This window comes from Caloenas nicobarica, chromosome 3 (genome assembly GCF_036013445.1).
Source record: "Caloenas nicobarica isolate bCalNic1 chromosome 3, bCalNic1.hap1, whole genome shotgun sequence".
Classification (NCBI taxonomy): Eukaryota; Metazoa; Chordata; class Aves; order Columbiformes; family Columbidae; genus Caloenas; species Caloenas nicobarica.
The window spans coordinates 108,610,189-108,625,925 of NC_088247.1; positions in this window are offsets into that span (position 1 = coordinate 108,610,189).

Here is a 15,737-nt window from a genome sequence, read left to right on the forward strand (position 1 = left end):
CTGCTCATAATTTTGCAGTTACAGATATCTTTAGCCTGCCTTAAATATTCTTGTCAGTAAGGGCTGCCAGCCATGTGCAAACCATGGGGTTCCCAGGAGAAGATTCTCTGTGGTGACCTGTTACTCTGGGAATTGCTTTCCACTCTTCGTTTTCTCCTGCAAAAGCTACTTATTTCATGGAGAGTGGGCACATCTATAAATACAGCAGAGGCCTGGTGGGTCTGGATCTGCCCCTTGGCATGGCCATCCTGTGCTGTCATCCGGAGAGTGGTCGCTTTCTCCCTGGCTTGGCAGTTGACACTTGCACCTGACAAAGCAGCTGATACACTGCACGGTAGTTCACTACTGGTACAGGTGACATTCCCAACTTCTACATGTGTGGCTTGGGGCAACAGGTTTTTCTCTTTTCTACATAGGAAGGAATAAACTTGTCTTCAAAAAACAATGTTTTAAAGAAGATTTGGGGCTGTGCACCTTCTTCAGACCAGCACAGTGGTCTGCTGAAGACACACCATATTGATCACTCTGTTTCTAAATTAATCACAAATATTAAAAAATGCAGTGCAGCAAAAAAAAGAGTAATCCTTAGATATTAGTTATTTATGCTGCACTATTAAAATTGTGCTAAAATAACATATTACAGAGGAGAACAACTTTCTCCACTGCAGTGGGCACTGCCATTATTCAACATACCAGTAATCTTCCTCAGCTGACAGAGCATTAGGCTCATATACCACAAATTACCAGCAGTATATTGCATGCTAATAATAAAAAAATATGTAAGAAGTGGAAACATAAAATACATTCATTGGTTATTACTCTCTACAGTCCTACTAAAGCATTACGTGTGGTTTTCTACTCCTACTGTGAAAGAAGAAAGACCAGGGGGCAACCAGTCCAGCTCCATGAAAGATCAGGTCAACAGCAGATAAACAACTGCTGGATGAACGGCAAAGGGAGGGATGGTATTTCTTTGCCACACCTTGGTTTTTTAATATATATGTATTACCCCAATAGGTATTGACAGACCAGTTAATATGATTTCTCTGGTAAGGTTAGGGCAGCCTCAGGTTTAATAGTAATACATTTAATTCTGGCTGAAAGGAATAATTGCACTTAACAAGTTTTATATGTCTATGAATGAAACTATTGCTGTCACTTAAAGACCAGAGAGATACTATCTTCAATGAACAATATCCTGTTACAGGAGCAATGCCATCAGAATCAAACCGCTTTTCTAGTGCTACTAAGGGTAATTAATAATACTGTGAAATTTGGTCTTTGATCTATTCACAGGTTTTATTTACTATTTCTTGCTATTACTTAAGGGGAAATACATCAAATTACTTAAATAATTAATAATGGTTTTGCATACCTGCTTGCAACTAAAATTAAGTTGAAAATATTGAAATTTGACATTACAACGTCTAAAAGTAGAACTAAAACTGTAAAACTATATCCGATGACAATTCAATGCAAGTTTGAAACCCCAAGTTAAACGAATTATGAGCATTACCATGTGGTAGAAGCTTTCATAAGTTCTCCAGCTTGAGCAGCAACAAAGAAAGGTGTAATTCAAAATCCACATTCCTTGCTTCCTCCTTTCTCCAGAAATATTTTTATATTATCAGTGTATCCCTAAAATAAATAACTTTTGCTCTTAAAAAACACTGAGGAACTTATATAGCCTATTTTTTCCCACACATTCAAACCAGAAACTAGAAAAGTGCAATATATTCAATACTCTAAATATAAACTGAAATATTAATGGTGGAACAAATTAGACTAATTTAATTTAATTTTTTGTATTTGCTCATTTACGCAATAAATAGACATGGAAATTAAATTAGTTTATTAGAACCTTTAAGGTAACATATTTCTGTTCTGGAAATAGGTCATGTATCTCACTAAGAGATACTGAACAGAACTCTTTCAAAAAAACTCATAACATATTAACTTCCCAAATATAATAAATGAACTCATAAGTACATGCAATATTTATAATACTTAAATAATTATTGCTTATTAACAGCTGATGTAGTTTAAATACTCTCTTTAAGTGCATTTCAACTCCATTAGCATTTAGCCTGCCTTATAGCTGTCAGGATAAGTTAGGAAAAAAATCACCTGTAGTATACAAATTATCATTCAGAATACAGCAGTACGTGGAAACGAGATTATAGACTTAACAGGTTACCTGAAATGAAGCTTGGTGCAAAGAATTTCGTCTGCACCAAGGATGGTGTGCATTAATACTCGCTCCGCGTTGAAACAGAAAATTAGTAATGCCTGCATGCCTATTTTAAGCATCTTCAAACACAACAAGGAAAAAACCAATGATTGTTCATAAGGAGATATAATTGATATAGTTAAAGAAGTGAGTGCATAATTCAATGGTTTCATCACTAAATTCTCACTGTAATAATCATAATTCTTCTGCTTTTACTCTTCCCTCTCAAAACCAAAACTAATTAGTCCTAAACGACTGTGCAGTGCTGAATACCAGGTTGTTTGTAGTCTGGCCTAAAAATCAAACACACAGACATCCTGCCTTCTGTTGTGTTTCATGAAAACAAATTATTTTCTAAATTGTTTAGAGACAGGACAAAATTCTTCAGGCTCTGAGAAGAAAATTCAGGTCTGGTCAGTGAATGGAGAAAAGACATTCCCCTTTCTTCAGGAGGCATAGCAATAGAAATCACAGTCAAGTAAATGTATGAGTACCTAAATTCTTACTCTTAGAATTAAGGCACTTTATTTTAAAAACACTCATTACCCACACACACAATATTTATATTTGGAGGTTACTGCAAATAAAAACAGGCAATCACTTGTGCAAAGCAGTCAGAATTCGTGTTAAGCATACCATCTGATTATATTTGAGAAGTACTTAGAAGAACATTATCTGTTTGTGTTCATTAAAAAAATGCTATTTTTCTGCTTAATTAGAACTTCATCAGACCAGTGTAAAAAGCCATTTGAAACTGTAGGAACTTTCTTAGGTTTAGGCATGGGATGTAATGGTCTGAATATGTACATAACCTTTCAGATCAGCCACCTTCCTCACGTCCATCATGCCTGACCCAAATCTTGCCAATGCAAACCGCAGGTGACAAGGTGTTTTACTTCTGATTTACACCATAGGTGGTGAGCACAGAATCAGTCCTATTACTGCTAGAAATTATTATTATTTACCCTCATACTAAAGAGGATGTGCAAAATGTAACTACATCTGCTGCTGATACAAATTGAGATATCAATCAATATATGAGAAAACCTTCTGTTAAGTCCCCAAAAAGCTATCACTGAAAGAAAGGGAGACCCTTCTCTCATTAGATCTACTGCTGATCAGACACTGTGAACATTAAACATATCTGCATTTTGCAAGTTTAAGATATATTTGTTGGTGTATAAGGCTTAATAGACTTCGTGCAGCTTTTCAGAAGGCCTGAAAGTGGAAAGCAACAGGACTTGTAAGAAGTCCATGTTGGACATCACAGAATTGCCCTGGTAAACACTATTCCACAAGATGTGCCTTTGTCTTAAAATGCTCTGAACCCCAACAATGCTGAGACACCTTTCTTGTACCTCAGCTTATTAGCATGGATTACTCCAAAGGAAAACTAATATTTCAGTGGGGCTGTTAAAATAGTAGAAAGCTAGCTACAGTTTTGGTTTGGTATGCTGCATTTCTGGAATTTATATAAGCACGTTTGGAAAAAAAAATCTAGTAGACACATTTAAATTAGAAAAAATATTTCAAAGTACTGGCAGCCAAAGTAAACAGCAAGGAATTCACCAGAAGTAGTCCATGAGGAAACTTAAGAAATATCTGCATGGAAGAAGCCTTGGAACTCCAAAAAGTTTCCAGGACAGGTGCCAAAGAGGGCTTAGGTTTCACTGTGGCATCAACAGAGAGGAATTAGAAAAAAATACAAATGTATGCATAACTGTCCAGAAATTATCTAAAGTTGATCTCTCCTGATGTAACATTTCTCCTTCTTCAATTTTGCTTTCAGAAGCATCTCCTCCCAATAGCTGGAGCTCCTGCAGGTGTTCTAGCAAAGCTGCTTGCTCATGTGCTCGCTAACACAAACACGTAAAACCAAGGACCAGTTAACAGGGAAAAAAAAATTAAAAAGAAGGAAAAACTACATCCTGCTACCCAGAAGTCTGTAAAAAAATGTGCCTTGTGTAACACAAGGTGTATTAACAATTGTGGCAGTGACAGACTGCTCTGTCCCACAGCCAGTAAAGCTCTCATGGACCTACTAGGAGAGATTAAAAAGGCAAAACCTTAGAGTTGAGGCAAGGGATCAGGCTCAATAAAGCCACAGACTTCTTAGTGTCTGATAAGACCTTTCCTAGACACTGAGGGCTTCCCCAGAGAGACCAATAAAGATTAAAGGTATCATCCATTGCATGAAACCATCATAACCCTCAGCCCACAAGTCTTATTTGAGCTTTACTGAGATACCAGAAGAGGCATCAGTCAGCAAAAGTGACTAAACACTGATCCCAAATCCTTATATCATCCTGGCACAATGCTGAGTCTAACCCAACCAGCCCTGATGAGCAGCTCAGCCTGGTAGCCAGCATCCACAACGATGGACCACAGCCTCCCAAGGGCCCACACAACCGTCTTGGAAAGTCAACATGCAAAAAACACCCATTTTTATACGAAAAACGCAACTGTTTCCTCAGTCATTTTGAATCTCTCCTTTTAATCTGTCTTGTTGAACGGGGAAAGCAAGGGACCAGCATGGTTCACAACACAGAGTCAAAAGCTGGCAACCCAGCTGAGCAATGCTAGCGTTTTAATGAGTGACAACCGGAATGTTTATAAAATAAAAAGAGATGTTGTAAACTTTGATGTACACTGCACCCCTCAAGGAGACCAAGTTCTGGAGCCTTTGGAGTGAAGGAACACATAAAACTGCTCCTATCAGCTCTGATAAATGAAGCTACTACAGCAAAACATAAAGGGTCTAAATATATTCCATGTATTCCACTTTGTTACAGAAAAGGCTATTTAGTATTTCTGTAAACGGTGTTTCTATAGGTGATAATACAGGTCTAGGTCAAAATCTCTTGGAGTATTGTTATGTTATAAGTTATATGTTATATGTTATATGTTATATGTTATATGTTATATGTTATATGTTATATGTTATATGTTATGCGTTATCTGTTATCTGTTATGTGTTATATGTTATACAGTGCATTTTGGGATTCTCTTCCAGAAGCAGACAAGGTGGGGTGAGTTGAAGCCAGTGGTCCCAAGAAATGAGCAGTACAACTTCAGGGAAACCCTTGTGCTAAGCAGCACAGCTTGGGAGACTGAAGCAAGGATGGAAGTAAATGCTCTTTGAGAGAGGATTTTTTGATCCAAACAGACTGGAAAACAGAAACAGAGAGAGTTCAGCACACAGTGTGAAGCAAAAACATGCTGGAGCTGCTCGTGGCTATTATACAAGCACATCTCTAATGCCATCAGCACAAGCTGAAGCTGCCAAGTGACCTTTAAGGTTGTTCTTAATAAGAAAGTGCCAGAGCAGCCCTGCCTGGAGGTGACAGATGCATATATTTATATATGCATCTTCCAGCACAATCTGTTGGAAGGAGAAAAGTTGGCAACTCTCAAACCAATCACAAAGATAAATGCTATATGAAACCCTGCTACTTTGAATATCCAAGAGATACCGATACTCTACATTCCATAACCCAAGCTGATTTGATACAGGCACAGTGTAATTCCTGAGTACAAAGAGTGCCTGCAGTTTCACCAGCACCACTGAATTTCCCCATCAGGAGCAACATTTTCATCTTAATTTAAATTAATCCTCTGCCAACCCACACTCATGAAGTTAATCTCTACTTCGCCTAGATGCTGGTGACACAAGAAAACTGGAGCAACTGAATTGGACAAGCAGCAGAGATAGATCACTATCATATGAATAAAATCACGGCCCAAGAGGTCTTTATCAGCATCTCCTGTGCTTTCTGAACAGAGGAACAATAGCAGAACCTGTACAGGACACTGGGGATGAAAGGTCAGGATATGTTCTTCCTCATCCCCCTGGCATCACCACCATCATCCACCACCAGTTTTTTGGCCTCCACAGGAAGCACACATGTCCAAAGTAGGTTTGGGGCTTGGTATAAAATAGACTTAACAAAAGCAGCATAGGTGGGTTGGCAGACGAACCTCAGAGCTCAGTTACACTTCAGAGATGTACAATTACTGGGGACTGACTGGTGAAAATGAGTGCATCGCATTAAATTAGCATTCTAGTAAGACACAAAAAAATGTCGATACTCCAGATTCTTGCTACATGTACATTTAGACACGAGCAGATGGTGAACCTACAGCCTCCACTTCAGAGATCTTCAGTCCACAGGTCAATGTATTTTATACTTTATTTACAACAGCCATTCTGGGAACATCTCTGCAGTGCATGTAATTCATCTCCTATGGCCTTTACACTTGGCATTATTGGGCACGCTGCCATTAGTCTGGAAACATGAAGTTTGTACACAAGGCACCTTTTACTCCACTTGATGCCCTCCGAAGAAAAACCTCATAGATACCACTCAAGCTTCCAGCTGCTTCCCTTTCCCTTTCCTCCCCATTACCCCACCGGGGCACCAAAATGCTTCATAACTGCACCGGTAAGTAGCTTTTCTGCCTTTACAGTAACTTTTATGTTATTTTTATATCCTTCTAAATATTTCCAAAACCAACACAAAACTGTGCTGGAAATCGTGCTTCTGTGGAAGCCCTGATGGGATGGGTCCATCTTTCAGCACAATATTACAATAGATGCAGCACTATGGACGAACAGGAGCCGATCAGCCTGATCATGGGGAAAGAGGATGCTGGAAGGCAAATAAAATGTACTCAAAACCAATGTAGCTGGGACCTTCCTTATGAGGCACTAGGCATAAAACAGGAATTCAATCTATTCTGTGTTTATCTTTAAAATACAAGTATTTCAAGTAGGAAATACTTGCAAAAAATTGTTGACTGCCCTCATATTAAAACATGCAAAATCTTTCTGCCGTTTCCAGCATAGACCAGAGGATAACCAACAGTGGTGCTTGCATCAGGAGCAGCACCGCTTCTCCTGTCCCTGAAAGGTTTCTGCAGCAGAAACAAGCGAAGAAAAAGTGAAAGCACATGAATGCAGAGCACAGTTTAAATGCCAATGCAGACCATGGCAAAAAAGCTTTGAAGATAAGAGTTTGTAGCCACAATTTCTGGGCTAATTTTGAAACCTTTCTCCTAAATCATGTTCAACATAATCAGTTTCAGTTTTAATCTCAGCATATTTGTTCTTGCAAAAATGCACAATGCTGCTCTTCAAGATAGTTTTATCAGCAGCCAACTACATGCTCAGTGAACTCAACAATGGTTTATCTCAGAGAGAAGGCATTAGTCTGGAGATAAATACTCTGATCGATTTTCTTTATGGATTTTTAATCAATAATGCATTGTATTTCACTATAATTATTCATAGGAACATTCTGGTTAGCTCAATATACTTTTAACGAAGGAACATAATTGAAAATATACAATTCCTCCTACCATCTGTAATATTTCTAATCAGTTTTCATAGTAGAGAAAAATGGATTTCCCCAAAATAGGGATGGGGAAATGGAAATATAGTCATAAAATTTTCAGTTAGACCTGTTAAAAATCTACCTACTTTAAAATAAGAGAAATATAATAAATGTGAGTTTCTTGCCTGTCTCTTCCCCTGGAAACACAGAGGCAGTTTTGCAGCAGGCAAACAAGCACTTGATGGTTGCAGTGGACAACTGAGCTTACGAAGCCCACCGGCTGTGTTCCAACAAATTCCCTAAAACTTAAACTTTTCATTGTTATTCTTTACAATAATAAATAATAAACATCCCCATTGCTCCACCCTCCTTCCCCTTCCATGGAACCCTCATTATGCATTAGCATATCAGAACCCATTTCAGCAGGTTTGGGTTTTTTCATTCAGGTCACTTTTTTAGAACATTTGTCAGCTTCTTTGAAATTTTCCACGCTTGCTGGGAGTTTATTTGTTGTGCCAGGCTTCACAAAGTTGTTCCTAATACTGCTCAACAGCCCTACAACACTCATTTGATTGTGCATAGTGCCCCAAAGTTGGGAGGCCATAGCAAAACATCCCAAAGAACACACCAATTAATTCTCAAGAGAGTCACTGGAAAGTTTCCATCTAACCACCCTTTTGAAGTGTTATCCTGAAATGATAACTTTTAAAATGTGAATGTATTTTAGGATTAACAACAAATCTGTCTCATATCCTCCTAACGCAGATGAAACAAAACAAAACAAGAAATCACTTATTTGCAGCTGTCACAAGCCTTTTATTTCTCTGCACATACAAACAAAAATCCATTGTACAATGAATAGTGTCTGGCTTCTGAGCAGCAAGGGCATCTCAAACAAACTCTTGAAACATAAGGAAAGACGTATTCATCGCCTAATTTAAACTGCAATGCATCTGCACATGCAGCGGAAAAATAAAATGTCCAGAGAAGATTACCTGGAGCAATGGCAACCTCCTCCTCAACAGAGAACTTGTACCCATGTATTTGAGTACAATCTTATTCTGTTTTTATTCAAAAGGCACACTCCAATTTTTGTAGGTAGGTAATTTGTCAGTCACAAGAAGTGGCTACAGTATTTGTAAGCATTGAATTTATCTCAGGAAAGAACACCTTCTGCCTTTAAAACTGTGCTGTATATATTGGCACTGCCGAAATCACTGCCGCCTGTTTTGATGAATGCTTTAAACTCAGAGACTAAGGCTTCCATAAAGGCAGCAGAGAAAATAGTGGTGCCAGCACCAGGGCAGTGTAAATTACGGCAGTGGACACTTCTAATCCAGTTACTGCTCATTTCTCCTGCAGCCTCACTGCAAAGCTGAAGGTTTTGCACAAATGTAATGCAAACCATCTCATGAATACGCAAAAAATTATTGTATTCTACAGTTTTTGAACACAGCAGCTATCTGGAAAAGGATACAAATCCCACTTATAGGCAAATACACACTCTCTAAAGAAAACAACTATCTCAATTATTGCCAACGTTACCATTTGCCTTTAAGGAAGGAGACTTTAAGGAAAATAGCCTTAAGCGACTGCAGTGTTTTTCGGTTTCTTAGGTTTTGCTGTCACCTGGTGGCACACAGGAGAAGAGCCTTAAAACAATAAAGACACTCGTGTTCCTGCTCTGCCAGCTACATCATCCCTTAACCTCTCCAAAAACTGTCTTGGCATTTCTATCACTGCAAGCCAATATACTGAAAGTTTTAGAAAAGCTGCTATGGAAGTCTTTTACACGTTCAGCCTTGAAATAGTAACAACTACCATATGAACTATTCACCCCCACTTACTTCAATCTTTTGCATACATTCGTATTAGTACAAAAGAAATAACAAAAAGCTACATATTCACTGTATAGAGCCATAAGGTTTTCAACCACCCAGCTCTTAGTAGGAAAAAAAAGTTTGCCATCTTACCTCAGCAGGCACTGGTTAAGGTTGTCCACGTAACAAAAACACAAGAGGAAAAAAAAAATAAACTAAATAGGCATGGATAGCAAAGTACTCTGTTACCCAAAGAGTAAATCTCCTTTCCTTACATCACGACTGAGCTGCAATCCCCACACATCAACATTACAATATATTCATTATATCAACAGGAATAGTTTTTTGTCAATGCAATAAATGGAACAACTGGAAAACATTGTGATGTTGACTGCAAGTTTTAAGTATTTATTAAATCAGAGGAGCTCTTTGAAACAAATTAGCATGGAAAAATAAAATACTTGAATATTTTGAAAAAATATTTACTTGCTACACAAGTGCCTTCAGTAACACTACAGTGCATTTATCCAATACATATTTTAAAAGGATATTTGCAGTGTATTTTTGTGTGATCCTCAACAGCACATCCCAGACCACAAAACAGACACTTGTCATTCAGCAGTCTCATTGAGACTTTGGAAGTATAAGAGTTCATAAGCAGCTCCGACATTATTCACTAAGCTTGTTTCAAACACTAATCTTGGATTTACTTTTTTATGTGTACACTAATTTTTTCATTATGACATTTCTTGACAGGGCCTCCTGTAGCATCTTGATTCATCCTCAAGGTTTTGCCACAAATCACAGAATCACAGAATGTTAGGGATTGGAAGGGACCTCAAAAGATCATCCAGTCCAATCCCCCAACCGGAGCAGGAACACCTAGGTGAGGTTACACAGGAAGGCGTCCAGGCGGGTTTCGAATGTCTCCAGATAAGGAGACTCCACAACCTCCCTGGGCAGCCTGTTCCAGTGTTCCGTCACCCTCACTGAGAAGAAGTTTCTTCTCAAATTTAAGTGGAACCTCTTGTGTTCCAGTTTGTACCCATTGCCCCTTGTCTTAACCATTAGATGTCACCGAGAAGAGCCTGGCTCCATCCTCATGACACCCACCCTTTACATATTTATAAACATTAATGAGGTCACCCCCTAGTCTCCTCTTCTCCAAGCTAAAGAGACCCAGCTCCCTCAGCCTTTCCTCATAAGGGAGATGCTCCACTCCCTTAATCATCTTCGTGGCTCTGCGCTGGACTCTCTCCAGCAGGTCCCTGTCCTTGAACTGAGGGGCCCAGAACTGGACACAATATTCCAGATGAGGTCTCACCAGGGCAGAGTAGAGGGGAAGGAGAACTCTCTCGACCTACTAACCATCCCCCTTCTAATACACCCCAGGATGCCATTGGAGACATTCCTTGTGTAAAGGTGAATGCTGTGACAATGGCTGCAGCCACCCGCCCGTGTCACTTCCAGAGCCCCAGAGCACCAGCTCACACAGTGAGCACCCCTAGCTCATAGCTCTGGTGTCTGGAACAGAGACGTGCCACAGCCCAGAAAACCTGACCACACACATTTTCCTTTGTTAAAATCTCTTAGCAATGCAGCCCCAGCACCATTCCCTGGTGCAGCCTGGCCTGTGTAAGCACTTGGTGTTAATTACCATTACCAAGCATTCCTTTAATGAAGATTAGTAGGTTAACAATAACAAACATGAAGCGTAAACAAATTAGAAATGAAAAGTCTTCAGAGAACTGTGAAGAGCCAGCTTGAGGGAATTCCCTGACAAAGGCATTTGGCTTTCCTGGTTCCTTCCCCTGAAAACCCAGTGCTGAGACAGGGTGGGAGGCAGAGCAGGCAGCACTGTCTTGCTCATGGCACCCAAGTCACCAGTGTTTCACTCACAGATCCACTTCTCTTGAATTCCTGCTGTTTCACTGCCTTTATTCTGACTCTAAATACTGAAGCTGTCCCTGCTGTGCTGAATTTGTATCGTGTCTCTGTAGAAACACTGGAAGTGATTTGATTGGCACATGATAAAACCTGGAAGATTTTGAGGAAGAGTAGTGGATCTCAGCATCAGAGGGCCTGGCAAAGGTCCTTGCAATGGGTACCACAAACACAGAGCATCAACAGGAATGTGAGATAATGGGGATGCACAGGCACAAGTAACATCTATTCACTGAGCTTGCCCCAAAATCCAGGTGTCCAGCAGCAAGCCTCACTCTTGAGGAGCTGTGGTGAACACAGAAGCCTGGATGGAATGACTGCAGCACACACAGGGACATCCTGCCCTCACTGTCTGTCCCAGCCAACCCAAGCAGAGATGCTCAGACCCTGCTAAGCTGTGGGCTTTCTCCAGCCCCTGATATCCTGTATCCACCAAGGCTGTGCTGCTCTGATCTCAGTCCCATTTACATCTGTGGCTTCCTCAGATATCCCATGCCAATAACTTGCACGATGTTAAGAGGGAAATGGTTTGGGGATTTTTTTGGTTGGGTTTATACCTGCCCCATCAGCCCTTCCATGCTGGATGTGGGAATCCAGGATCAGCCACAGCTCAGGATTTCCATGATCCATTCTCAGGGACAGAGATATTGTCATCAACCACTCAAGCTTCACCCTGCCTCCTTATCCCTTTAAAAGGCTTCAGCTTGGAGCTATTTATGCCAGGGTGAACAGGATAACAGGAGGCCAGTTTTCATAGGAAAGATTAAGACATGACTTAGCCTAGCAAATCATGGACAGTGGAGGAGACAGTGCGCTCTTCTCTTATGGCATTGGGAATAGCATTACTTGTGATAAAATTAAGGTGGGCAGGGAAAAGAATGGGTTCTCCAGAATATGGAAAAGTGACCAGACTTAGGATTTCACACCTTATTTCAGACAACTAGGTTGCATTGTCACACAATCTGCTCTGTTTCCTGCCAGGGGTCTGCAATCTCACTTTCACAAAAAAATGCACTAAAAAATTCACTAAAAAAATCACTAATAAATGCAAAAAGTTTAGGAGACTCTTTTTTAATTGTCACCAAACTGTTGTGGCCTACAGAGTTCATAGTTACATGCAGCTGAGTTGACAGCTGATCCTTTCTAACCACACAAGTGCAAAATCAAATGCTTGGGGGGGACCAGCAGCCAGCGAAAAGCAGACACTTTTCATTAGCTGAAAACCTGCTCCAGGAGGTCTGGCTCCCCTTCGCTGGGTACATGCTGCAAGATGGAAACCCTCCGTTAGCCAGAGTGGGGGTGCTGGGGGGCAAACAGGAACAGCCGGGCTGCCAGCAAAGCAGGTTTCCCTCTTTATTAGAACCCTATGTTTTTTGTACCATACCATGAAGAGGTGCTTCTGCCCTCCTTCCTCTTCTGCAAACTCCATCTCTCTCTGTTCAGTCGATAGCACTGTGGCCACTGAAAGGATTGCAGATCTGCTTTAATTGCAAGCCCCTAAATGCGCCTGAGTGTTTATCCTTGCACCACTACCTTGGCATGCTATTGAAGTGTGGTTTGCAATTGACTGAAATTCCCCCAGTCCTGTGGGTGAACCATAGGAAGATGTATTTTAACAAAGTGTAGAAAATTATTTTGAGATTGAAACCCATCATCATGTGGCCATCAGATTGGAGCAGAGAGAGGGAGCTACCATCAACATATCAAACAAGGACTCTCCAGGAACCAGCGTCTCAGTAAATCAGGCCACTCCTATTTCATTGTCTGCACTAGCTTCTGCAATTGGGAACTGTGAGCTTATCCACTGAGCATTTCCATCAATAGTCAGAAGTTATTTTGCCTTTAATTCATTTGTATTTATACACCAAATTAAAATAATCCTATCATTTTTCCAAATAGCTTTGTAGGACCATCGCTTATTCCGACTGTTCCATTCTTAAAACCACACTCTTTAAAGCAATGTAGCCCATAGATTCAGTATCTGAATGAGATGTTTGCAAAATACCTACAAGAGGTTTTTTACTGTTATAATTATTGTCTTTCCTCATTATAGCAGTCAATGAAAATTAGCAGCAAATTTTCAAAGGAGTCCTAGCATAATTTCTCCTTATCAGGGAGGTTTCCTTGGAGAGTCTTCTGTTGAGAAAAGAAGGTTGGAAGGAAAATAGACCTGCAGCGGAGTGTCTGAGTGAGAGTTTCAATACAGAATGACTTGCAGACACTCCCTTGTTAGCTAGTACTTCAAAGAGCAGTTACAGAAAGTATCTGTACTCAGATTTAGATTGTCTCCCAGACACCTGCTGGGATTTTCAAATGGGAAAACCCAACGTGACTTGGGTGACTCTTGCAGATCTCATTCACATACAAACACTACCAGCAATTTGCAGAAATCCTACCAATAATATTTTCTGTAGTTTTATGTGCATGTTTATTATAAAGGCAGAATCACTTGTTGACCACATCATAGGTCTATAGAGACTGTAAAAAATACATTGAATTGTGAACAACTGAAGCCACAACAAAATGAAAGACTAATGAAGTTTCTTTGCTGAAAGACTGTCATACTGAACCTTGCTTGTTATCTTTATTATTTTAACGGAACTCAGAGATTCCCCAGGCATTTCTCTGAAGATGACAATTTTTGCCCAAGTTCACAAGACAGCACAAAGTAAAGAGACAACAGCACAGGAGGAAGCAGAAAGGCATTTGAAAGATTCAGCAACATCACAAAGATGAACGGCCCCATGACATTTGATTTTGGAGCGCTTCCCAAAATGTCCACCCTGTAAGTTCTGCCTGCAGGACTTTAACCTGAGGGCAAGCAACATGCAGCTAAAGACCAGACATTGCAGGGTCTTTAAATCAGGAGCTGCTTTATTATAGCTACAAACATTGTCCCTGGCCCTCCTGCATTATCATCTTCTGACTCCAGCCCATAAACCACAAAGAAGCAAACATGAGCAAAACTGCTCTGTGAACTGGGACAGGAAAATGGAGAAAAGTCTGTAAGTCTAAATCTGTAGAAAAGGGAATAACAATCAGTCACTTATCATTCATTAATATTGTCTCTTAACATTTCATATACATATGAAACAAATGCACCTCTTTGTTAAATAAGGTCATTTTCAGCATTTAGGAAAAAATAAGTAACATTCCTTGCAACTAAAAACCTCATCTATTTCACAAATAAACAACAAAAGCTGACCAACCAAGCCTAAGAAATACCAGGCAGAGGAACAGAGACAGGAATTCAAGTCTTCTGGTTTTTGCCAACAGCTTGCTACAAGCAGGAAAAGCCACGGAACAGTTACCGAGTTTCTAAACCATTTAACTGCACTTGGAAAAGCAGCCTTTTCCAAGTTTTGCTGCCCGTAAAACAGGGCCGTAGCTTTTTAAACAGCACTTTTAACAAAGTGAGTTGGTTGGGTTTTTCTTGAGTCCTGAAACAAACCATGGTGCATGAAAATACGCCGGGCACTGGACAACAGGCAGCATGTGTCCAAAACACACAGCTCTCCTGGGTATTTCCAGTTCCTAGGCCTCCATCACTGCAGACCATGACCACATCCCAATTTATGGTAAGGTTGTCCTCATATCTCCCACACAAGGCAGGAAAATGTTATTGATTAGAGGAGACTCAGAAAGACCACGTAGATCAGTCACTCAGAGAAAGCATGGTTGAGCAGGGAGCCAAGCATCAGGTTCTCCCCATCTTTGGCCAACAGCCACTTTGCCATTTATCTTTCCTTAAACACAGATGGAATATCACCTCTTGCCTCCCCTGAGACATATTTATGATACTTCTACTTTTCAACCTTTATTATTCCTTGTAGTTTAGCTCCTACTAACTTAACTTTCAGGGTGCAGAGAGGCTACAGGACTCTCTTCACACCTTTACCTTCTGAAGAACAAGTTGCAAAGCAAACGACATTACAAAGACGCTGGAGCAAGCCATGTCAACACCTAAGTGGTAGACACTGCTCTCTTCCTAACCAAGTTTGCCTTTTGCTGCCAATTAAGCACTAACCTGACAAGAGCCTCTAGGCCCAGGTGAGGGAGACTCTGAAGGGACAAGACACAACACATGTACCCAGAAGTGAAAAGCACTGCTTGCAATAAGGCCATGACTTCAGGTAAGCTAAATTGAATATAATGGCCAGATGAAAAATTATGAAATTATTAAAGGCAAGACTAAGTGTAACATTTCTGCCTCCATTGGTTACTCACCATTTTTGTTTAAATGCTATAATAGGTATGTGGCTTGCCAAAACTTTACTTAAGCTTCATGTATTTTAAAAAGCCATGTCAGGGTGCACTTCTGAAACTCTCCTGTCTTGGTTTGACTGATACGTTACTAAATAAAGTTACAAGCAAAATGCAACATGGGAAAGTTTAAAAACAAAACAAAAC